The sequence below is a fragment of the Desmodus rotundus genome, chromosome 13 (genome assembly GCF_022682495.2).
Source record: "Desmodus rotundus isolate HL8 chromosome 13, HLdesRot8A.1, whole genome shotgun sequence".
Lineage (NCBI taxonomy): Eukaryota > Metazoa > Chordata > Mammalia > Chiroptera > Phyllostomidae > Desmodus > Desmodus rotundus.
The window spans coordinates 65,864,542-65,890,974 of NC_071399.1; the positions used below are offsets into that span (position 1 = coordinate 65,864,542).

General features: G+C 36.6%; 1 pseudogene; it reads right to left on the reverse strand.

Annotated features, from left to right (window-relative positions):
* Nucleotides 1-22,443, reverse strand: part of LOC112310428 (elongation factor 1-gamma-like) — a 119,854-nt pseudogene extending 97,411 nt beyond the window's left edge.
* Between the last annotated feature and the right edge of the window lie 3,990 nt (nucleotides 22,444-26,433).

Here is a 26,433-nt window from a genome sequence, read left to right on the forward strand (position 1 = left end):
TCACTTCTCCTCCAAAAAACAAAATTAGTTTTTAAATCATAAAAATGTATTTTTGCACAGAATTAGAAATCTCTGAATAGTATGTTTCTATGGTTGATGAATTCATTAGCTCAAATCATCAAAATACCCATTTCTTTGGATTCATCTTTCCAGTCTGCCCTCCTTTTGGTGTCAGTGAACCTCATAATTCAAAGATGGCTGCCATTTTCCAGGTGTAAAAGGAAGATGACACCTTTGAAAAACCAGAAGGGTGAGAAAAAAGCATACCTCTTTTTTATGTTCCTTTTTAAAAGTGTAGGCAATTCTCACAGGTGGGTCTAGCCCAGTCATATTTATTGACTGGAATCATGTCACGTGGCCATTCACATACCTACCACTGGAAAGACAGAATAAAATCACCAAGATTGCTTAGCCCTAGATTAATCAAGATCAGCTAACATATGGCTTGCTGCTACCTAAAAAAAAAAAAAAAATGTGAGTTCTAATGGCAAAGACAAAAAGGCTATTGGTGGGTCTGACACATACACTTTGATTATTGATCCCACATTTATTGCAATGATCACTCTTTTCCTTGAACTGCACTTATTTTTGTGAGAGTCTTGTATTTGTTTACAGAATGCAAGTAACTTTAAAGAAGAGACGACATTGGAAAGCATTTTAATTCCACATTTTCTGCTTGATATAGTGGTTTAATTATCATAGGTAATCAATAAAACTTTTTGAATGAATGAGTACATTTACAAGGTTTTGTTTGTCTGGCATGTGGTTTTCATTTGCACAAGTTTATTCTTAGCTGTGATTAAGTAGATTTTTTTCTTGATTTGATAAAATGTTTCCTGAAATATGTTTTTGGAGTACTTATTCCCAAGAAAACCTTTTAGGAAGTAGAAATACAATCTGCTTCTTATAAAAACCACATTGATATTTTTAAAATGTAACTTTTATAAATGACTTACAACAATATAAATGAAGATGGAAACTGGTTAATTTCAATAATACATTCTCTAAATAAATTAAATCTGCAATAATCTTAAATTAACTGCTTTACACAATTTGGTGCAAAACTTTCCTGAAATAATATAAACACCAAATGTTGAGGAGTGATTTTTGAGTTCTGTCATTTGTCATTAAACAGAAAAGAAAAATGTGCCTAGAATAAAAATGAATCTTATATTTATTTCATGTGTACTCTGTTACAAAGAAATTCAAACTTGGATGGGAAAAAATCCAGCACATTATTTTCATTCTCATTTTTATTATCCTAGTCCGTGGTATAATTTATCTAACCTGGACTTTTATTTACCCCACCTGTCCACATTCAGTCTACCCTTACATAACCAACAAATTCTACTGTACGGATCTTTAACACAGAGACACATCAACTTCTGATATGGTATGTGCCGACCATACATTGGTGTAGTTATCAAGCCTCGTCCTAGGTTATACCCAACCCAGTTTTTCAAATCTTTTCATTTTTTGACATGCACAAACAACTTATTCTCCTATGTAATTTTATATTCACAGTTTCCCACATACAATCTCTATTTTCTCCTAAGGTCTATATTCTCATGTATTTCAAGATATCTCTAAATTCCTTTACTGGTTTGGGGAAGCTTTTCATTACATCTGTTCCATCATGTAAATTTTCTATGTAATCAATACACATTTGTTAATATTTCTCTTGTTACAGAAACAACTCACCCCCCCACCCGGGCTTTTGTTCTATGGTTCTTCTTTGCCCAAGCAAGTAGCAATTGTGGCTTTTAATGCCAGAGTTTGGTAAAAAGGAAAGGAGCTATTTAATTAAAAGTTATACAGATTTAGAATAATGGAGGAATTCTACCATTAAATCTCACTCTTCTTAGAAAGGAAGATACCTCCCCCCCACCCATACACACACAGTCCTGCCCTCCCTCCTTTACCCAGTCTGGCCAGGGAGAAGTACCACCCTCCAGAAGAAAAACAACAGAAATCCACAGCTCACTTCTCCTGGTTCCTCCCAGTAATTTGTGCTCAGCTGCTCAGCATCAGGTCTTCCGAGGTTCCCAGAATCATCAGCTGTGTCCCCAATGATCTCCAGTTCTTAATTCAAAACCACACGGCACCTTCTCATGGCCCACCAGAGAGAGTCCTTTCACCCCTTTCCTTCCCTCATGGTCTTGCATTGCTTCCCATTGTCTTACATTGTCTCCCATCCCACCTGGCAGCCCGCCTTTTAGTTTAAACCCCAACCTGGAACCTCCTCTGCAACTACATTTCTGACTCCTCCCACAATCGGCTACACTTGTTAGCACTAGAGAATACGAGTAAGCTAGCCTGCTGTTATTGATATGCAAAATATCTCTCCATCCCTGTGCTTCTGCTTTTCCCAGCCCCCAAGCTAGGCTTGTGGTTGGGCCCTGGGGCCTCTCAGCGTACACCCTGTTAAGCCTACACCCCATTACTCTCCTGAGTTATATTTATTGTTAAATAGGTTCCCCCTTGAAAAAGAAGATACATTGAAGTTGTTACTCCCAGTACCTTCAAATGTGAACTTACTTGGAAACAGGGTCATTTAAGGTGTAACTAAATTAAGACGAGATCATACTGGAGTAGGGTAGGCTCCTTACTGAAAATGACAGATGTCCTTATAAAAGAAGACACAGATACCTGGAGGGAACTCCAAGTAAGGACAATGGCCGAGATTGGGGTTATGCAACTGCAAGCGAAAGAACTCAGCAGGTGGCCAGCAAACCATCAGAAGAGGCAAGCAAGGAAGGATGCTCCTACAGGTTTCAGAAAGAGCACAAACCTGCTGATGCTTTGATTTCAGACTTTCAGCCTCTAAATGATGAGACAGCAAAACTCTGTTGTTTTAAGCCACCAAGTATGTGCTACTTTGGAAACTAATGCACCTACTAAGTTATTTCCCTGTAGTTACAGATCTTCAAGGATATCATATGCCTCTTTCTCCTTCTCTACCTAGCCTCCTTTTTCAACACATTGATACAAATGTTGCCCATCTCTTATCATAAGCAATATAAAGGCAAGCATTTCATTTTACCTTTAAATGTCTTAATCCTTTTTGAAAACCCTTCAGTGACTTAATAATTGTTGCCTAATAAAAAGTAAGTTAAAACATTCTGAGATGATATTATGATTTATCTCTCCTTTTAAGGGAATTGAAATGCTTCAGGCAAAAGCCTAAAGATATTTAAAAAGTAATCCTGATGTCTTACATTTCTTCTGCAAACAAGCTGGCATGCAAAAGCATGTGCCTCCTGACAAATAGTGGGTTTCAAGGATTATTCAGCTTAAAACACCCTGATGCAAAGATGAACATTCAGGCAGTTGTAGAGAAATAAGTAAACCTATAGTGACTTTAAAGGACATTCTATTTTAACTTTTAGAATGTATGAGTGATTGGGACAGTTAATTGCAAATATATATATATATATATATTATATCATATATGTATATATATCTTTCAGGAATTAACATTGCATAACCAAACTTTTCCATATATATGTCCCCACAAGTTTCCTCACAAACTAGTGGACTATAAAAACATGTTTTTTTTTTTTTGTTTTTTCATTCCCTCTTACCAATCCCTCACTCTATCCTACCTCCTCTGTGTCCTAGCTATCCAATTAACATTTGTATTGAGGGGACACAGTGAGAAAAGGGGTACTGCATTTTTATTTAGTTATAAATACATGAAAACTACTCAATATGTGTAAAATAAAAATGGAAAGTCTTTTAAAAATGTTATCTGTCATCAGCAGTCACAGTGAAAATACAGGGAATTCACATATGACATAGTTTTGAAGAGGTGAGTGATGGTAGAGGTTGATAGCAGAGCATCTGCCCTCTCATTGTCAATAAGAAAATTGTCAATCATCACAATTAATGCAGAACAGACAAAGGGTCTCAAAAGGTTTAGCCAATTCAGGCATTGTGAAAGAGGTGACTGATATTTTGGGAAAGATGATACCATATAACATTCTTCATTTCAAATTCATTCATTTAAAATACACTTACTGTTTATTTAATATATGGGTACTCTTCTAAACTCTGAGTTTTCAATAACAATTTGAAAATCAATAAAATTTAATTAAAATTAAAATTAATATTTTTAAATGTCTGATTCATGGTTTATACTCTTATGAGGGAAACTGACTTTACACAAGTAATCAAGGAAACATGCAATCTCAGGTAATGAAAAAGTAATAAAGTCATATGAGCAAAATAAAGGAATAGATAGTGACTTCAGGGAAGACTATTTTACTTAGCATGGCCAAAAGCTAATCTGAGGAAGCACAGTTGAACAGATACAAATGACAAGCAGGAGTGAGCCCACCAATCTCAGAAGGAATGCCTTTCTAGACAGAGAGGACCCCAAGTCAAACTTTGACTATAAAGGGCATAATTAAAGGTAAGAAAAGAGTGCAGGGTGGTCAGGTCAGAGGCCTCCAGAAGAGATTAGGGAAGGTTGAGTAGACTGGTAGACCAGGATAAGGAGTTTGCTTTATATATATAGCAATATATATGATATCATATATATAATATATAATATATAAAACTATATGTAAAACTATATAATATATAAAACTATATAATATATAAAACTATAAAACTATATGTATATAATGACACAATATACACATATATATTTACATATGATGCCATTTATAAGGTTTGGGGACAGTGGAGTGACAATAACTAATTTTAAGATGTATAAGTGATACTGGCGACTGTGTGAGGGAGGTGGACGTGTCGAAGCAGGAAGACAAGTTGGGGGCTATTGCAGTAATTCAGAGAGATATAAAGGTGGTTTTGGTTAGGGTGGCTTATAGCTACATTCTAGGTGTATTTTAGAGGGAGAGTAAATTAAAATTCCTGATGAATTGAGTATAGGTTTGAGGCAGAGAAATCAATGCTGACAACTAGGTTTTTGGCTTAAGCACCTGAGGGAAGGTGGTATAATTTACTAGGATGCAGAAGACTGGGACTTGAAGACTTCTTTGAGAAAAAAAAAATATTTTTTGGCCATATTATTACTGAGAACCCTATCCCAATAGAACTGTCACTTAAACTTTAGGGAATATGGAACTGGAGCTCAGGGGAGAAATTGAGTTTTAGGATAAAAGCTTGAATTCATGAGAACATTGAGTGTATTGTTAAATACATAGTCTCTAGTGTTACATGCTGGGATTATATTCTTATTATCTGACTATTAATTTAACAATGCCATTAAGATAACTAGTAATTTTCTTTTTCTGGATAAAAAGTACACCGACACATATTTTTTCTTTTAAAAATGCACTTATAATCTATAAAATAAACCTCCAGAATTCTGTTGGTTAGAGCATGGCTGTTTGAAAGCTATGAACTATTTTTGTATCTCCTTTCTTTGAAAAAAGAAAATAGGTTCACAGTCAAATATTAAGACCAAAAATTCAAAACGCGTTTTACGAATATGGTTCAGTTTTCACATAGCAAATACTTAGTAACCACTTTTTACTGGATTAAATTTATAAACAAAGGTGAAGACATTATGATCTGAAAAATTATTAGCTAATTTAATCAATTAATGAAATGAATATATCTACAACCTACTCCACTTTACCCCATACATTTTCAAATATTTTAAGTCAATATTTTTTTCAAGAAGTGGGCATCAGAATTACTTGGGGAGCTGTTTCACAGCCCATGCCAAATCTCACTTCCAAACAGTGAATTCTGACTCAGTGTAGCATATGTGGAGCAATCTGACGTGTAAATCGGAAAAAGGCACACACCCTAGTTCGAAGCACTGGCTTTGTCAAAGGCTTGGTCTGGCTCCGCTGACCTTAATCTCTCTGACTCACTTTTCTTCTTTTTCTTCTAAACAAACTCCCACTCAAGTTTTAATTTTCTACAGATAAATTAACTCATGCATTAATTTACTGTAAAGTTTGTCTTATAGTGAATCAGTCTCTTTGAGGTGATTCTGTATAAATGTAATTGAATTTGCTACATATGCATTTTGTAGGTTAATTTATAGGTGACAAATGAACTATTTCCTCTTATTTTAAATAAGTGGACATTCTCTGACTATTGCCCCCTTTTTTTGTTGCCCATCTCTTAGCAAAGCTAACAGTTTTTAAAGTTTTTTTTCTAAATGATGTAATTTTTCCAGTCTCCAATCCATACTCAAACAATCACACAACTGTTAACTTAATTTCCATATGTGTTTTTAAAATTTTCATTAAGATTCTTCATCTATATGCATGATATGTATCAATCCATTATTTCCTAAAATTCAGCCCTGTCAGTTGAAAAGCATAGAATATACACTACATGTTAAGATATGGTCAATTTACATTTTTGCAGTTTCTGAACTTGAAATCTCATTTTTATAAGCAATAGGGAAATTATTTTGTGTTTTTATACTTAGGATTTTTTTTTTGAGAATCGATTCTTTATTCCACAAACAACTTCTATTCGGCACTGTTACCTGGGCAAAACTCCCATTAAATTCCCTGCACTGATCATCTAAAAATTGTATGATTGGGAAACAAATTCAGACTACTTAATAGAGATAAAGAGGTTAATTTAACTCTGCATTTATGGTGTCATTTTCTTGGCATTTGGAAAATTTCTCAATGCCAAATCTATAAACATGTTAATTTGTCTAAGTCTGGAGCGTAAATACATTGTTAATGAATGCCTATGTTTATTAAAGTTATTTTCCATATCCACATGTTTATTTTCAGTATTGTGGAGATAGTAAGACAAACTTTCGAAAGTACACCGAAAAAATTGTTTGGAAGGTAAGTGGTTACCTGCACTCAGTGTGTTCATGAGCAAAAGCAGCAGGCCTCTGTGGGAAAATGGGGTGGAGGAAAGAAAAATGCAGTTCCGTGTGGGAGAAAGACAAATAGATTATTTTCATAATTGTATGTGTTAGAGTGACCTCGATTATCACTATATCAAACTTTTAAACATATAAATGATGACACTTAATTTAAAATGTTATTGTAAAGCTACAAAATATATTTGAAATAACTAAGTCCAATAAACACGAGTAGTCATGAGATCATCCAGCTGAAGTAAAAAACAAAAACCTTAGAAATTGATATTCAATGCCCCTGTTCTTAAAAGACTGCACGTTCTCCTGCCATCAGAAATGTATTACTGGCCAATATGTATATCACAGACCCATCTGCTTTCCTCTATGTTATTCAACCTCTTTCTCCCTGTCCTCTGTTACTCTCTCTCCATCACAGCCTTCCTTCTTACCATCCACCTACAACATCTAATCACCATCCGCACACACATACCCAGATACTCAGCTATCAAATTATAACTTCCTAAAAGATCAGTTCATCTATTTCTCTTTCTGGCTCCTTCCTAATGTAAGATGTGTCAGATATCTGAAACCTTGAAAGCATTCTCCTCATTGTGGGAATATCCACATAATAAGAAAACTCCTGTAGCCAGACATTTGGGTGTTTTTTTTTTTTAAACTAGCCAGTTCCAGTAACAGTAGAAATAAATTGGTCACATGGGTCAAAATTTTGATTGTATGCCAAATCAATGATGGATTTAAATTATTGGTCCAGCAGAAGTTTCTTAAGTATTTATTAAAAACCTCTCAGGTAATTTACCCTGATATCGATGCTTCACCAGTTAGGGTTTCAGTTGCAAACAATAAAGCCAACTTTAGTTAATGTAAGATAAAAAAGAATTAATCAGCCCTGGGTGGTGTAGCTCAGTGGATTGAGCACGGGCTACAAATCAAAGGGTTGCCGGTTCGATTCCCAGTCAGGGCACATGCCTGGGTTGCAGGCCAGGTCCCCAGTGGGGGCTATATGAGAGGCAACGACACATTGACATTTTTCTCTCTTTCCCCCCCTTCCCCTCTCTCTAAAAATAAATAAAATCTTTAAAAAAAGAGCTTTAAAAAAGAATTAAATTGATCTCTAAAAGATCATACACAGAGAGTGGCTGCAAAACCATAATGGGGCCCGAACCTCAGGAATGGCCCTGAGATCTGTGGATACTTATCTGCATCCATAAAGGGGTAAGTCCACAGCAGCGCTTATGAATTTACAACGTTTCTACTGTGGTCATTACAGAGCCTTAACCACTTCGGGCAGCACGCATACTCTCTCACTGAAATTGCACATGTAAATTTGTGGGGGAATATGGAACCACCAAGTTGCTTTCCAGATGTCAAGGGTGTTTAAATCTGGACAGAATATAATTAGAGTATTTCCTCCCCACCCAGATGGGATAAGACTGCATCCCAGTAGATGCCTGAAACCGCAGACAGTACCAAACCCTGTACAGGGTGGGGCAAAGCTAGGTTTACAGGTGTTTGTATGGAAAATAATATAATAATAAATAATACAAGAGTAAACTCTCTGTTTCTCACATCCACAACTATGAACCTACTTTTGCTCCACCTTGTTTTATATATACCTATGATAAAGTTTGATTTATAAATTAGATACAGTAAGAGATTAACAAAAGTAACTAGTTAAAATAGAACAGTTATAACAATATACTGTAACTAAAGTTCTGTGGGTAAGATCCCATTGCTCTTAAAATATCTTTTTGTACCTATTTACCCTTCTTCTTATGATGCAGTGAGATGAATCGAGTTTACATGATGAGATGAAGCAAGGTGAATATCACAGGCATCCCGACATATTTTCGGTTACTATAAGGGTTACTTGGACACAAGTGTATGATAACATTAGAGTCAATCCAATAACTCAGAGGGTTACTCAGCGATCAGTGGGCCTGGAGCTTATATAGTGTGGTGATGCTCGAAAAAGTTCTGAGTCACCACCTGGGATGGATGGAGCAGGATAATTTCTTTTCTATTATTTTTTTCGATTACAGTTCACATTCATATTATTTTATATTAGTTTCAGGTGTACAGCACAGTGGTCAGACAATCATATACTTTACAAAATATTCCCCCTGATATTTCCAGTACCCAACTGGCACCACACGTAGTTATTATAATATTAACAGTATGCAATTTAAAACTTAGGAATTCTTTCTGGATTTTCCATTTAATATCTGCAGACCACAGTTGACCGAAACCACAGAAAGCACAACCTTATACCGAAGGGGAGACTACGGTATAATTACACTTGGGTCCAATCAAGAGAAAGAAAACACACCAATTATCTGAAGAACTTAATAAAAAAAAAAGGAGATTACTAAAAGTAGTGAATAAGAACTCTACAGACTACAGATGAAAATAGTGCCCTGGACATGCGGTTTCCAGGTCAACATGGAAAGAGCTTGGGAGTAGCCCCTTTATCCTAACAACAACCAAAAAAGCTGAACAGACTGAAAAATCAGCAATTCCTCTTGGATCCGGAAGAAAGCCTACGTGGAGGACCCAAGGAATAAACCGCTATGCAAGACTGGAGAGAGAGACCCGCAAACACAGGAATTCGCAGCTACCAGAGCTCGTACTCACCACTGAAAGCCTCCTCTGGACTCAGTGCAGGCAAGAAAGCCCTAACTGTAATCCATGAACTGCTAGAACTCCATGTACACAAGCTCGAGAGTTAAAAACTCCGGGGGGATGTAATGATATGGAGGCCCCCACAATATTGTGAGTTTTCCGTCCGAGAACTCAACTAGATTCCTATAGTAAATATCAGAGAAACCCCCCCTCTTGCTTCTGGCAGGGGTAGGGAAAAATCAAACATTTAAAAGTACTCCAAAACATTGTGTTCTTAGCAAAGACTGCCCTCAGGAGGAACGAGTTAACCACAGCCTAACCAGCTGGGTACTACCAGAGCCCTAGCTCACCTGTGGGAAGGGAAATACAAGCATGCCTTGGAGATACTGGTGTTCTAGCCCAGACCACCACAATAAAGTGAATATTGCAAGTCAGCAAAACAATTTCTTTTGTTTCCCAGTTCACATAAAAGTTATGTTACACTATACTTGAGTCTATAAGGTGTGCGATCGCACGATGTACATACCTTAATTAAAAAATACATTTTTACTAAAAATGCTAAGGGTCTTCTGAGCCTTCAGAAAGGCGTAATCCTTTCATTGGTGGGGGGTCTTGCCTTGATGCTGACAGCTGCTGCCTGGTCAGAGTGGTGGTTGCTAAAGGCCATTGGGGTGGCTGTGGCCATTTCTTAACATAAGACAAGGTTTGCCACATCGATTGACTCTTCCTTGCACAATTTCTCAAATACCACTGATCACAGATCACCAGAGCAAATGCAATGATATTGAAAATGTTTGAAATATTGCCAGAATTACCAAAACGTGGCACAGAGAGCTGAAGTGAGCGAAGGCTGCTGGAAACTGGCACCCATGGACTTGTTCAGCCTAGGGTTGCCACAGACCTTCCGTGTGTCAAAAACGTACTCTCTGCAAAGTGCAGTAAAGCAAAGCCATTAAAACAAGGTGTGCCTTAACCAACTCCAGCCGGCTCTTGCCTTTCATGTGGAAGAAGCGAAATACCCAACTCCAACCCACTCTAGCCTTCCAGACTCACTTAAGTGGGGAAAATGGGGTAAAACACTGAGAAAGTTTTATGACATAAAACTCATTTTCACCAGGGGCCGCATTAGCCTTGCAGTTCACCTTCAAAGGGCCAAATGTAATTTTAGGACCGTATAAATGTAACTACTCCTTAACTAGCGGCGAGGAGCTCCCTGCTGCCACCGGGTAGAAACAAGGTGCCAGGCCAGGTAAAACAAGGTGGAGGGCCGGATTAGGCCTGCGAGCCTTGGGTTTGCCCCCTGTGTTTTATGTAGTCCACAGTTTAGAAGCAGAAACTCACGGAAAGACTGAGACCAACTTGCTACACCTACACCTCATTGCCACATTATTGAAAGCCTATTTACAGCAGTTAATTTTAGCTGGTGGTAAGAAAATGCATACTAGGTTCCTCACGATGCAAATGGAATGGTGTTCAGCCCTGGCTCTCCTGAACAGGAAGAACAAGGAAGCCACATGGTGGGCTGCTGGCAAAACTCTCTAGAGTGTGAACACTAGATTTCCAGCATACTTGTCCCAAGGAAGCCACTTGCTGGGGTGCCAGAAAACACACTAAGAAGACTTTCAGAAAAATGACAGTGAAATCGCTGGGGGTGATTTCCACTGTGTCTTTCACGCGGTCCTAGCAAGGAAACTGCTCATCCAGGTGCTTGAAACACCTGGTTGCTGAGAGCCCCTGGATCCTTCCCATACCCGCTGGCAGCATTCTTATGTTTGACTCTAGTTGTGGGCCCAGTGTCCTCTGGGGATGGTTGTAATAGGCCTGGAGGAGAAAAACAGCATTCCCTTTCAAGGCATCTGCAAGAGGTCAGGTTATGACCATGTTTTCAAACTAAAAGTGGCGAGTCACCTCTGACCCAAGAGGGAAAGCTTCTTCCACCGGCAAGGTTGAGTTCTGAGTTTGATGTGCCTATTTTATGAGTCTAACCAAACGTTTTTGTTTCCAAGACTGGTTCCATTCTTTCCCAATCACAGCAGCACTCAGATGAAAGACTGTGCCACGTGGTGGCATTGTGGACTCAATTGATGATGTTATTTAGCAGCCTACACAACTGTTTGATTTTTGAGCAATTATCAGCTCTGCGGCAAATAATAAATAAATAAATAAATAAATAAATAAATAAATAAATAAGAAAGAAAGATATTTTACAAGGGCTGTCAACTCTCTGATGGCAACTCTCTGATTTTCAGATCACAAATTGAACTGAGAGTTAGAGGACTTGAGCTTGTCATTTATTTTTTTGTAATTACTCCAGTGCATGCAGATGACTCTCATGCCACAATGATTATATGTATCATGATTGCTTCATGATCGAGTGCTACAGCCACTTAGGCTCCCAAAAGCACGTGCACCAGTTGGCACTTCATCCGAATAAGCAACAGGTGGTAGTTTGATTAATTGTGATACCAGCTCATGCCTTGAATTATTAGCATCCTGCGTCCCAATGGTCAGGATATAAGTATTGTGCTGAAGCCCAAGGGCATGACCAAGACGATCCCTGAATCTCATCTTTCAAGGTTTATCTCCTAGGGCCACTTCCAGTCTTATCCTGCATCAGTCAGGATCCAGTTAGGAAATAGGTCCATTATAGTCATTGGCACAGGGAAAATTTAATATAAATAATTTTAATTAATTAGAGGTGATTAACTACTAAACAGAAGGCAACAATTAAAAAATACAGAAATAACCATAGTCGGGAAACAGCTACTACATCTAAGGCCAAGGGAGAGTATGCAAACAGGGAGGAAACTTGGAATAACTACCCACCCACCCCACCCCACCCTTATCCAAACCCAGAGTGAAGCTCACACTGTGTTGGAGAAGGTGTGGTTGTGGCCCACTGAACAATGAAGTTTACAGAGGTTCTGCAGACCACAGCTGCTGAGCAGGGGACTGCCAGCAAGGGTGCCTTCTGCCTGGGGATGGCAAGCAGAAAACTGCCACTGGACAAAGGGTTGCCATATAAAGTACAGAATGCCGGGCAAAATTTGAATGTCAGATAAATAATAAAAGGTTAATATAAGTATATCTCAAATATTTCAAAAAGCATGTTAACTTGAAATTAAAATTTAACTGGGTACCAATCTTTATTTGCTAAATCTGATGATTTTCCCCGGCCGTAATATAAAACTTGCTAGAAGGCACGCACCACGGGTCTCTCACTCACCAGTCGGCAGAAAGCTGCCCATTGGGATACGGGTGAGTCTTGCTGCAGGTGGAGGCCCAACAGATGTGCCTCAAACCACTGGCCATCACAGGCAGAGGGAACAAAACACATCGGAACCCAAAGGAAAAGTTCCTTCTACTTTTCCTTCTAGACTCCTTTTAATGTCATCTCATAATAAACATTGTACCAGGTATCAAAGAAAAAATGCCTGGGGGTGGAGCAGCTCCAATTACACAAGACAAGGCAGGAAAGAGTGAGTCTGAAGCCAAAAGAGAATAAATTAGTAGCTGTCATAATAAGTATTCACTGCAGATATTTTTTTACAAATATGATTAGATACCTCATTTGAACAAAATTATACAGGCAACTATTTTTAAAGATGCTTAAATCACCAATTCTATATTTGTATATTTAATTTTGAATCAAGAGAACATTCATTTTCTATTTGAGGATTTTTACACATTACAATATTACACATTTGTAATATTTGTCCAAAATTTATTTCAAAGTGACAATTTCAAATGGTGGCTACAGTCATTAGTGGCAGGGAACGAATCAAAGCCTGTGTAAGGAATCATTTCTTCATAACTTCATAATTCAAAGCTGTACTTTGAATTACACTTAAAAACTATCATATTTAGAGTTTGAGAGACTGGAGAAATGAGCTAAACATAGTGTTTCCCTGATTATATAAGTGGAGATTTTTTTTCCTATAATAGTGACATTTTGCAATGATGAAGTTTCAGTAAACTGCTATTAGATGCATTCTTCTGGAGTAGAAAAATAGCAACTGCTAATTTGGGATGGATAGAAAGGCCGACAATTATATTCTCTTCTACTAGCAAAGCTATTGAGTATTTCCACATTGTACAATGTGTTGTAGTAGACTGATTTTTAGGGATCCATGTGCCCCATCCATTGGCAGTTCTACTATGTGAGGAGATATGATTAAGATATCCCCCCATATCAGTGTAAAAGTGAAACATTTGAGGATGTTACTTTATTAAACTTTGAAATAATTTTAATGAATGACTACATTTGTATCTTATTTTTCAGTGGTTAGGTAAACTAAATGTCCTGAATACCCTTCCACATACATGCTAAAAGAGTTATTTAAATCTATAGGTAAGTATGTGGGAATGGGTGGGTCAAAATTAACACCAAAACCTGAAAGCAAGACATGTGAGAAACAGAGATGGCAGCTATCTGAAGGGGAGATGGGTAGGGATTGGGTGTTTTGGTCTCAGTAACAAAAGTTTGGATTTTAATAGACATACAATAGGTAAGGCTTGAGCCATTACATGGTGGGTAACTAAGACTCAGAATATTTAAACTTTTTCATCACCAATTACTTGGACATTCAAAGGACCTCACTATCATTGGACAAGTAAGTTAGAAAAAAAACTCAATATATGACAGCTAGAAAACAAAGAAAATCATTTGTTTTAGCTTGGGATCGATGTGGAAATAAAAATAGTATTTTCTGAGAGTTAATAAATATGACTGTTAATTCATAGAGTCTGAATAATTGATCTCTGTGTGAACCAGAAATACCAAAGCCAACAAATTAATACAAAAAGTGACCTCAAGTGGTGCCACAAGTGACAAAACATGTAAAAAGGGTTCTAGAAGGACAATTTAGACTAGAAAGGATTCCCACAGACAGTTTCACTGAATGTGAAACCACAACCACAAATGATAGCAAGAATTTGCAGACAAAGGCAAGATTTCTATGTAATAGAATTATTGGATACAGACTTTTAAATGATGAATAAAATGCTTGAGGATATAAAAACATTTTGACAATGAATAAACAGGCCTGAAAATAAACAAAATTGAACTTCTGCCAATATAATATATGAGATCTGTTCGGAAAAAGTCCAGCTGTTGTTAAATAATGAGAATGGTTTGCATGACAGTGAGGTAACCTAGCAGCCAAGGAGAGTGGACTGGAATGCACATGCGTGAACAATGATGACTTCACTGTATTAGTTAGTGGGAGCAGTAGATGCCAGTTGTGTGAGAATGTGTACTGTGTGGCCATCACATTCAAAATGACTGAGTGAGTACAGCAACAAATCTGTATCAAATTTTGCATTAAGCTTGAAAATTCCCCTGTGGAAACTACCTAGATGATTCAGAAGCCTACAGCTATGGGCAACTGGTGACTGGCAGCTTCATCACACAACATGCCACTCATGCATCATGTCTCATGCAGAGTGTTTTGGTGAAATATCAAATTACCCTGGTTACTCAGCCCCCCTACAGCCCATATTTGGTGCCCTGTGATTTATGGCTTTTTCCAAAGCTAAAATCACCTTTGAAATAGAAGAGATTTCAGACCATCAATGAGACTCAGGAAAATATGATGGGACTGATGGTGATTCCAACACAGGATTTTGCAGAGTGTTTTAGACAGTGGAAGAGACTCTGAGAGAACTGTGTGGGGTCCCAAGGTGCCTACTTTGAAGGGGACTGAGGCACCATTATCCTATGCACAATGTTTCTTGTATCTTCTTCAATAAATGTATCTACTTTTAATATTACGTGGCTGGATACTTCCTGCACAGACCTCATATACCAAAAATATCACCTCCATTGATTGATCAAACACAAATTAGAAGAATAGAGAAATCAAGAAGTAGATATTTTAAGTTTTGAAATATCTTGACTTGGAAATCACAGAAAATAAAAATATAGAGACCCAAAGATATAGAAAATAATGAAAGTGGAATTAAAAGGGGCAGAATAATAAGGTCCAAGATACTTCTAGTAGAAGTTCAAAAAGAAGAGGTCTAAAAAATAAAATGGTGTAACACTAAGTCCACAGATTTGAGAATAAACATATTTTCAAGCCTACATGGATCATTTATAGATATTTTTAAAATGATAATAAACTAAGTCATGAAAATTACTCTTAACAAGAAGGAAAGAAAGAATACCATTCAGAGATGTTTCCTAGTCAGAATATAAATGTTATAATTCTATTTTTTTAATTTAACTTTTAAAAGTTTCATACATATAAGTTTGGAAGTTTTGAAACAAGTATATAAATAGCTCATTCGTCAAAGACTATCAAAATTACATACCAAATTGTTTTGGATCTAACTAACATAGTATTTAGAGGAGAATTTTTAGTTCCATAAGCTCACATTAAGGGACAGATTAGTGAAAATTAATGAGGTTAGAGTACAACATGAAAAGCTAGAAAAGGAACTGAAGAACTATCTCAAGAAGGTAAAACTTAAGGAATTAATGACACTAAACCACAATAAGAAAATTAAAATATAAAAATTATGGGTCCCTGAAAGTAAAAGCTTATTTTTAAGACTTAAAACTATGCAAACAAATAGATTGAAAAGATAAAAATCTCAAAAATCAATGCTAGGATTCAAAATTTTAAAATGTATATATTTTATATTTTAACATCTCAGAAATCAGGATTCATTATAATCAATAGTGTCATTGCTTATTGGTGAAGTTTTTTCCTTCCTTAAGGGAATATAAATTTTCCAGGTACTTACAAATAACTAAATAAAATATTATTATAACAAAGCACTAAGAGCAATTTTATGTCAAAAAATGAAAACTAAGTCAAAATTAACTTACACAAATAGTTGTTTAACTTAATATAATTAACACAACAAATAGAAAAATGAGATAGACAACAGAAAAATGCTTTAGCCTGAGTTTTCTGAGAAAAAGACAAAAAGCTTCACACATGGTATTTATGTGGAAATGTAATACCATGGATGGGGAGTACAGGAGAGGCAGAAGGAAACTGGAGAGGAGGAACAACCAACTGAGGAATTGATCAAATTATACCCAGCTCTAGGTAAATGATGTTGAATCTATGATGGGAAGTCTCAGAACTCCTCACCAGGGGTACAAAGAGGAGAAGGGAGCATATATCTTTTTGTTCTCACTCCTCTTTGGTCAAGGGTAGCTCTATAGCCACTATTTTCTCTGCATTTCTGGATTGTGCATGACTGAGTGGAGAGTAAATTGTGAAGGTGGCTCTATGGTAGAAAATGAGAGGTACAAGAATGGGTTCCTTGTGATGGCTTGCCCAATTGTCCTTGCATAAAGCAAATCAATATCTCATAAAAAATGATTAGCAGTGATAGGGTTGAAAGAATTTTGAAGTGGTGTAAAAGAGATAACCAAATTTATAAACCTACCAAGTAAAACAAGCCCAGATAACTTGTTCCAGATATTTTTAAATTTCATGTAATTTATACCAAAGTGCAGAAAAACTCAAATTTTAAAGTTTGAAACACCTTGGTAAAAAATATTGACAAGGAGAGTATAAGAAAATAGATTATATGCCAAGCTCACAATATAGATGCAAAATCTTAATTGTGATGTTAATAACTTGAATTCATTAATTTACATTTACAAAAAAATAACAACACTATCATTACTAAGTTCAATTTATGCCAGAAATATATAAATAGTTTAACATTAAAAACAAAAACCTCATGTAGTTCATCATATTAACAAGCTAAATTTCGTTACTCAGAGGTGAGATTGTAGTTGATTGGTTGATTCTCAGACACAGATTTATTTGAATAAATCTTTCCCCGATTGGCTGACTTTTAGAAGTAACAGTTGATACTAATGGGTTGGCCTGGAAAAGTATGCCCATTTAGGCACATTGTTGATAAAATAAACAGTTCAGTCCAATTCTGCTGTCTACCAAACAATATGACTTTCTTAAAATTGTGAGAATTAAAATATTTAACAATGTTCATGATAAAATGTCTTTCTGAATTTGAACAGCTTGGAACTGCCTTAACTAAGAGGCATCTACTAAAAAAGGTGCCAAAAAATCACATTTGGTAATAAAATAATAGACATATTCTCCTTTAATAGGAAGAAAACTGAGATATCTACTATCATCGCTTATTTTCAATATTTTACTAGTGATGCTAGTCCAAACAAATGGCAAGAAAATGTAATTTATGACAATTCTGCAAGATGAAAATGGCATTGTTCTCAAACTGCACATATATACATTTTAAAAGTCAAAGATCTACAAAAGATTGTAAGAATAACTTTACTGTTCTGAAATCAATTGATGTTTTACACATAAGCAAAAACAGTTAAAATACATTCCAATATTTTATAAGAGCAATAAAAAGATATCTAGACTACATTTGGTAGTTTTGTTTAAAAGTAAGAGACCCCTTAAGTTAGAGAACTTAGGGTGACCTGTCACATCTCCATCTTTGGGAGTCAAGAAGAAGCCCTAAACATGGTTATGACATCTCACCCTGCATTCTCCTCCATCCTCACTCCTGTGCTAATCATGAGAGGTTATGAGGCAGCCCTAAAATTTTTGGGTATAAGATTGCTCTGATCTTGGCTCTGTAGCTGTCAAGCACTGAGAATTCACATGCTACTAGAAAAATCTCGACATTCATGCACACTGTAATATTCTACCTTGAGATCATCAAGATCTATCAATCACAGAATTTCTTATATTTTGGGGTTACATTACTTCCTACAAGAATTCATAATTCCGGCAATCACCACAAGTTATTTACTATAATCCCTTTCCTGACCCCATCTCCTACTTCTCCAGTTCCTGCATCCTTTTGTGCCCTCTGGTCATTATAAAATTCTCTATATTTACAACCTCTTCTCTAGCCCTTACCCTCTACTTCCCATTTTAACAGAAACCTATAATTTCTCTACTTTCATTTCCTTCAGGGTTGTCCTCTGTACCTTTTCAAATGGCAAGTTTAAAAGACTTCAACCACTGCACTGTGAGTTGCTTTGGGAATATTATTTTTGTGGATGTTTCCAAAAGCCTATAATAGATTTTTTTTTTCATTATGGATTAGTGTTTGCTCTGTCTGTTAACAGGTGACCAGGACCTCATTACTTTAAAATACTTTACTTTGAGTCCTCTAGACCAGTTAAGTGATGTGAATTTTTGGCTGCACATTATTCATAGAGCTGGCCAAGATTTTCCTTTGTTTCTTCTTTCCCCTGACCCCTCTCTCTCTCACCAGTGCCAAGGCAACTTTTCTTTCTAGTCCCCTGGGTGAAACAAGGTGGGGTGGGGGGATGGTTTATTTATGGCTAACTGTTTTCTCTGATCTCATTTTAATGAGCTGACAGATCTACCAGATAGTCTATATTTTGACTTTTACTTTGCAAAGTCTCAAAACTAAGGTACAATTTGCTGCTTGGTTGGGTCTTGATTGACAAGGGCCCTCAGGTTTTCTTCACATCATCTGGCTGCCTGTCCAATTGTCACAATTTGCCTAGTAATTCTTTATTATTTTTTCTCTCTCTTGTGCAGTTAAAGTATTCTGTTTAGTGCAGCATTTTTCATTGAAAAAATTTTCCCAATAATATCCACCTTTATCAAAATCAGAATTTTTTAGGATATTATTTTCTGTTTCATATGTGTAAATTGAAATAAAGGAAGAAGACTTAGAATTAAACTTCTATATAGAACTTAAAAACCTATGATCAAGCAATCTTATAATTATAATTACATTTTGGTAATTTGCATTAGATATTAGAAGAATATTGGAAATAACCATCTGAGTTAGACTGAAATATTAGAATATTACAAAAAATGTAGGGTTTTCATATGTTTATAACTAAACTTATTTATGGACAAGTTTGGCCTGGCCATCTCTTTATCAGAAGATAACAAGTTCTAAAATTATGACATCCCATGGACCCTGGCTATTCCGCATGTGCTCGAGATTACATTTATGAAACCAAGATTAGTTTGCCCACTAGGGCTTTAAGCCTGAATCTTCACTGATAGCCTTCAGAGAGATTCAGACATTTCTCCTATTCCTATCCTATTTGCTACAGTTGGCATGACCACTGAGTGGCAGCTACTACTTACTGGAAATTAATGAGCTAAGACTATATTTATGTAGAGAGATTTGCAGCAGCAAATCTCTCACCTAAAGCTAGAGTTAGTTTTTCTGTCTTGCCAATGGCATTGTTAAGGAGAGATTAAAAAAGAAAAAAAAAAAAACTTCCCAAACTCACACACTCTCACTCTCACTTTCACTCTTACTCTATCTCTACCCCTTTATTTATATAAACATATGTATACGTGTGCATAAAAATACATGAGGGGGGCCCCAGAAAATCAGAATTTATTTATTTAAAAAATTGTATATTTATTCTTACATGTTTAAATTTCAGTCACCTTCAAAGTCTCTCCAGTTGATACAATACACCTATCGAGACATTTTTTCCACTGCTCAAAACGGTTTTTGAACTTGTTAATTTTGATGCCTTTTAGTGCTTCTGCCACTTTTTGTTTCATTTCTTTCACATCAGCAAAATATTCCCTTTTGAGGATATTTTTTCACTTGGGAAAACAAAAAGGAAGTCGCTGGGGCAAGCTCAGGTGAATAGGGAGGGTGGGGCAAGGGGGTGATGCCATTTTTGGTCAAAAACTGCTGAACACTCAGAGTGGTGTAGACAGGTGTGCTTGTAAATCACCCATCATGTAATGGGCAAACACGTTGAAAGAGTCTTCAAAAACAAGAAAATTCACTGAAGTGGAACGCAGCCCCTCACAACAATGCCAGCTGATACACTGACACCATACACTTTCTTAGAACACTCCCCTGGTGGGGGAAGCCTGAACTACAAGGGGTGCACCCCCGGGAGATAATTTCATTTTGGGGGGTCCCCCTCGTACATATCTATGTAAATTTGTAAACACATTGCATGCATGCTGTGTAAATTAGTGTGCATATATTATATAACTGATTCCATATGAATATCTAAGTGAATCAGTTATACATTGATCTATAATAAACCACACTGAAATCCAATGTTATAAAATTATAAGGGTGTATCATTGTATGTCGATTTCTACAGTTGATCAGCCTGGTAACTTGTGATATAACCCGGGCTAGGCCGATTTTGGTTTTCTATTTTGTTTTGTTTTGTTTTGTTTTGCTCAGGTTTCTGCCATCAGCGGGTAGATCACATGGAGGCTCACTGATGTGGTGATTAACCATCATCAGGTGTCCCTGACATCATTCCTGTGTCTCTGATCACACAGGAAGGTAGGTTGGATCTGTTCTCGTGGTCGTGTCAGGGTCCCAACAGAGGAAACATGCAAATCCATTCGCCGCCCAGTGTTGGAATTAGAACGAGGTCACTCGCCACATACTGTTTTGGCAAAAGCAAGTGTAAGTGCTTCCCCCTTTGGACTGAGAGGAGCAGCAAAGTCACATTACCAAGGATATGGATATAGGGAGAAAAGACAAACTGGTGCCATTTTCTAATCGATGTACCTCAGCATGTGTTACACACACTCAGTCTTATAATTATATGTATTGATAAGGTTTTGAAGAGATTGTTCAGGAATATCTCCTTCTATTTAATGGCAGCATAATTGACCCAGAGCATTATCTTAGGTTCGGTAGTACAACACAGTGACCTGACACTCCCATTCATTGTGACATGACCACCTCAAGTCTAGACACCATTTGTCACTTTCCTAGTTACACAAGAACTTTTGTTGTGATAAGAACTTTTAAATCTACTCTTAGCAACTTTCAAATATGTAGTATTATTAATTATAGTCATCACACTGCACATTTTGTCTCCAGGACATTTACTTTATAATTGAAAGTTTATGCTTTTTGACGCCCTTAAAACATTTCACCTATCCTACACAGCCTGCCTCTCCCAACTACCAATCTGTTCTCTGTACCTACGAGCTTAAAGTTTGTTTGCTTTTAGTTTTAGATTCCACATATGAGATCATACGGTATTAGTCTTTGTCTGACGTGTTTTACTTAGCACAATGCCGGCAAGATCATCCATGTTGTAGCCAATGGAAGACTTTATTGTTTTTATGCCTGAATAATATTCCATTCTATTCATATATGTGATATGTATTTTATATATGGACACGTACCACATTTTCTTTATCCACTCATCCACTGATGACCTAAAGAAATTCTTTAGTTGACTTGTATATAACTCTTTGTATATGCTCCCATAATAATTGCCTACTCCATAAGTGTTGATGGTATTAACATAAGTGTGAGAGGAATCGTGAACGAAATGTACTTTTCCAGATATTCATGTTGATCCAAGTTTATTCTCTACTATAGAATTTGTGAGTCTACCCCTTTTCTGTATTTCTATTGTAGTGATTACCTTTATCAAATACTGTAGTGATTCATTCAGTCATCTACTCATTCATTCAATACTGGCTTCTTAGTGTTTCCCATGTCCCAGGGACAATGCTATATACAAGCAACAGACAAGGAAAAATAAGAGTACAATTAAAAGGTAATTAAAGTAAAAGCTTCAAATAAAAAAAGGCAACAACAATAAAAAAGTGGATGCATTTTTGATATACATTTGCAGTATATACTTTTAAAAACAAATTTACTTATATTCTCAACATTTTATGATACTCTATATAGTTGCAGAGTGCTTGTGTAACAGTAGGGAATTGTAATAGTGGGGAATTATAACCCACCCCACCATTTTTTTGACATTGTTTCTGTAAGTGCTGACTCTGACTAATATGTAGCTTATAGATAAACAGCATGTTAGTATAAGAATCCTAGGAATGGACTTCAAAAGATACAGACTCTGGCCCTTAGATATCCCAGCTCCAGGAGCTTTGCTGACCTTCAGCCGGAACCTGGGTGACGTAAAGACGGGATGACGTGAAGCCAGGTGACTGAACCAGGATGGTGCACCCTGGATCATCACTGGCCTTATCAGAATGGACTGTGCTCATCTGCACATAAAGAACTTTTCAAATCCTTCCCTTGATCTCTTTGTTCTTTTCCCTTCTCTCTTGTTATAGGAACATCTGCCCACACTGAGAGGTGGAGATCGACTTTGAGACATGAGGCCCCATCTTTTCAGAAGATGGGCTTTGTGACAAGTCCCCCGTTTTCCAGGTGGCCAGCATCTGAATAAACCACTTTTCTTTACATCAGCACCTGCCTCTCAAGTATTGGCTTTTGTAGTGGCAGGCAGCCAGACTTGCGTTCAGTTACACTTATATTCAGGCACATACACATAGAAATATTTACAAATGGAGTAAATGAAAAAATAATTTTATAGCTATAGTTCTCAAAACATTTTTAATTGGTAAATGCAGCTAATATCTGGAAACAATACTTTATGTGCTAGGTGTTTTAGGTGGATCACCCTGCTTAATTCTTAGTCCCATGATGTAGGTACTATTATAATATCCATTTTAGAGATGAAGACACTGGGGATTGGCAAAGTTTAGTAACTTGTCAAAAATCATCAGCCTGTAAGACACAGAGCTAAATTCAAACGCAGGCTTTGACACTCTTTAAATCTCTGGTACTACACCAGTCAGTTTTCTTAGCTCTTCATAGCTGAATTAATGGCTGAAAAATCACAGGACCTGCTGGTTTCTGCATTTCTCCAAATACATGTAGAAGCAGTTATTATTACGAAGGAGTAAGGCTGCACCCTTACTACTGGTCTTCATCCAAACTTCTGGATTTTTTTTTTCCTCCCTGGCCATCAAAATCAGGTTTTTCAAGGAAATAAATTATGTGTAATTACAGGATTAAGCATCGAGGAATAAGATTAGAGTTGTGAAAGTATGCTTACTCAATATTATGCAAAATTCAGGTAATGGAATTAGGAAGGCGTTATTATTTATATTTTAATATCCTGTGTCTTGCATACCTCTCACTTTTATCTTACTAGCACATTTTGTTTTGATCTGTCTTACCCAAGAGTTCAAAATTTCTGAGTATAGGACCTTTTCTGCCTTCTTTCCTGTTGTCACTGGTCCATGATAGACACTTAAGGGCAATTTCTTGCTCTAGAATTTGAGTCCAGGCAACTCTTTGCAGTTGCTCGGGGAACTAGCATCACACTCGAAAAACTGCTTGCATGAGACGAAAGAGCAGGACTAAAGAAGAGAGAGCTGCTCCCACAGTTCCCAAAGGCCTTCCACTCTCTTTCATGCTGACACAGTCCGAACATACCTGCAAGGTCTGGTTAGACTTTCTGTTCTTAAAGAGGTCCCTCTTGATACTGATATGACACTTCCTTTTCCTATGTCCTCAGGTAAAGAGATCTAAAAGGCAGTGTGCTGTCTAAGGCTGAAAGGAAGTGAATAGGTGATGGGCTGTCGTTAGGAGTACAAATTAAACCTGATGATAGGTTTAGCTCTCTATCACTCTATCTCCCTCCCTCCCTCCCTCTTTTCCTTCCTTCTCCCCCACCTTTCTCTCTCTCTCCTTCTTTCCTTCTTGCTTTTTGGTATCCTAAATAAACTTAGAAACTTCATTCCAAATGTCTCCCAGGTTGAAATACATATATGATATATGATACTTTTTACCATTAAAGTGTTCTGCACACATTTTCCACTACTCATTCTTTTTTGGACAAAATATATTTGAAGATTCTTCACCTACTTCAATAGCCTTTGGATATTTTGCTTACCCAGCTAGATTCCAACACCTGTTATGAATTTACTAAGACAAAGAACAGAGAAGTAAATGAGGCACTGCAAAGGGAGATATCCCTAAGGAAGATTCAAAGCAACTTAACATTTTAACGTAAATTATCAATTTATACTGTGTTTGTATATACTATTTAAAGTGAAACACCCCCAGCATGTGGCACAATTCACGCAGACCTCTGTGTCTTCATAAAGAAATACTTGTTCCCAAATAAATGTGCATGTATTTGTAAACTTCTTCTTTGCTGATGTAGAAAGAAGTAAAGGGAGGGGGAGCATACCATTTGTTAAGTGCCTATTACATGTCATACATTTTGCTCGCCACTTTAGAAGTGCCATTTCAGTTAATGTTAACAGTAACCCTCTCATATTAAATCCAAAAACTACCCCTAAGAGAGAGTGTGAAACATGATCCTGGTCACAGAGTTAATAAGAAGCAGAGTTAAGATTTAAACCTGGGCTTTTTTATTAACTCCAACATCTGGATATTTTTCATTTCACTGTGATTCTTCCCAAAACGCTTTTCTCTGAAGTACTTATTTTAGAGCTCCATATCGATACTGCCATACCCTAATGAGATATTTATGAGCCGGTTCTGAAACAAGTACATCTTTTCTTGAGAAGTTGCAGATGCTTGTGATGAAGGTGAGGGTAAGGGCCAGATTTCAATTATTCATATCTTTCTAGGCCAAGGAATAAAGGGGATATTAATTCTATCACAACAACTCTGTCAACTTAATCCTTGCATATGCTAAATGACTCCAGCTGAATAAATCTCCTTCACTGTTGAATTTCTCACAAAATGGATAAAAGTACTAGAAGCAAAATGGTTATGGGAAGTTTTGGTATCGTTAAAATCAAAACGATTTCAAACTATGAAACCACTTTTAACCAAGCATCCTTAGTCATAAACTAATTATAACTGCAAACAAATTACTAGATATTTTTAAAAAAGAATTACATAAACTCAGACACTATTCTATCCTCCTACAATATAAACAAAGTTCTGAAACCAGATGAGAAAGAATGAATGCTAAAGAAGAAACAAATGAAGAAAACAGACAACAAGAAAAAATGAAGAGCACAATAAATAGGTTGGCCTACAAAGACAATGGAAAAATTCAAGTTGCCTAGATATTCCTTAAATATCAGTTCACTTTCTCTCAAGGTCAAATAATTAGCTGTTCTAGACCTTTACTGAATTTCTCCATTCCTTTTATCTCCCTCTTTTCCTTTCATTTCTAGAGGAAGATCTTCCCTGTTTGCCTAAAACGTCATGGTGTAAGTAGTGCCCATTAGGTAGAGAATGTTCTCAATATTCTACATGGAAGCTTACCAATATCCTCGCATCCTATGTCAGAAATAATAAATACCCTTCCATACAGACTGCCGGGGGTCTAATAAATCCAATTGCATCATCTTCAGGTACTTAATTCAAACGCTAATCCTCCTGCCTCTACTTTGAGTCTTTCAAATCCTAATAAAACCATGCTCTGGGGAGCCTCTCAAGAAAACTTTTTAAAAGAAAAAAAAAGTACAAGGTTCAACTACAAAAAAAAATCTATAACTATGAAAAGATAGCTATACTGAACATATTTTCTTTCCTTGATTTGTGTCGTTGTCTTTCTTCCATCTCATTCTTGGAAACAAACTAAGGAAAACTCTGTATACATGGTCTCCCTTCTTTTTTTCTTGTTCATTTTTCCCTCCTTCCTTTATCTGTCATTGAACACAACCTCATGAGGTGCATCCCCTAAGGTCTGTTAGAGGTTGAGGATACAGATGGAACTAAGTAATATTGTTCACGTTGTTAAGGGACCAGTGTACTTGTAATGTAATAAAAAGAGAGTGACATGTTTACATAAATGGGTACAATAAAAATGCACAGTTCAATGAGGGAAGATATGAATGCACTATTCTATGTGAGTGTATCAAAAAGAAATCAAAGATAGAAAATAGGCCTTGGAATATATGAGCAGATGTTTACCTCTTGATGGGGATCGACACATGGAGCAGAAGAGCAATTTAAACAATATGAAGTGGTAAAATCAAAGTTAATGATTTATAAAACAACCTGAGATGTTGGGAGGCTTGCAAACATCAATAAATAGCATTAAATGGGATACAAAGATTAGAGGTGGGGAGAGGTGTAAGAGAGAAATCCAGAGAGGCATGCATAGATTAGATCTTAGAAGATCTGGCATGTCATGGAGTTTGGAATATACTAGAAGAAAATGAGGAAGGAATTAAGAGTGAGAGTCCTAGGTATAT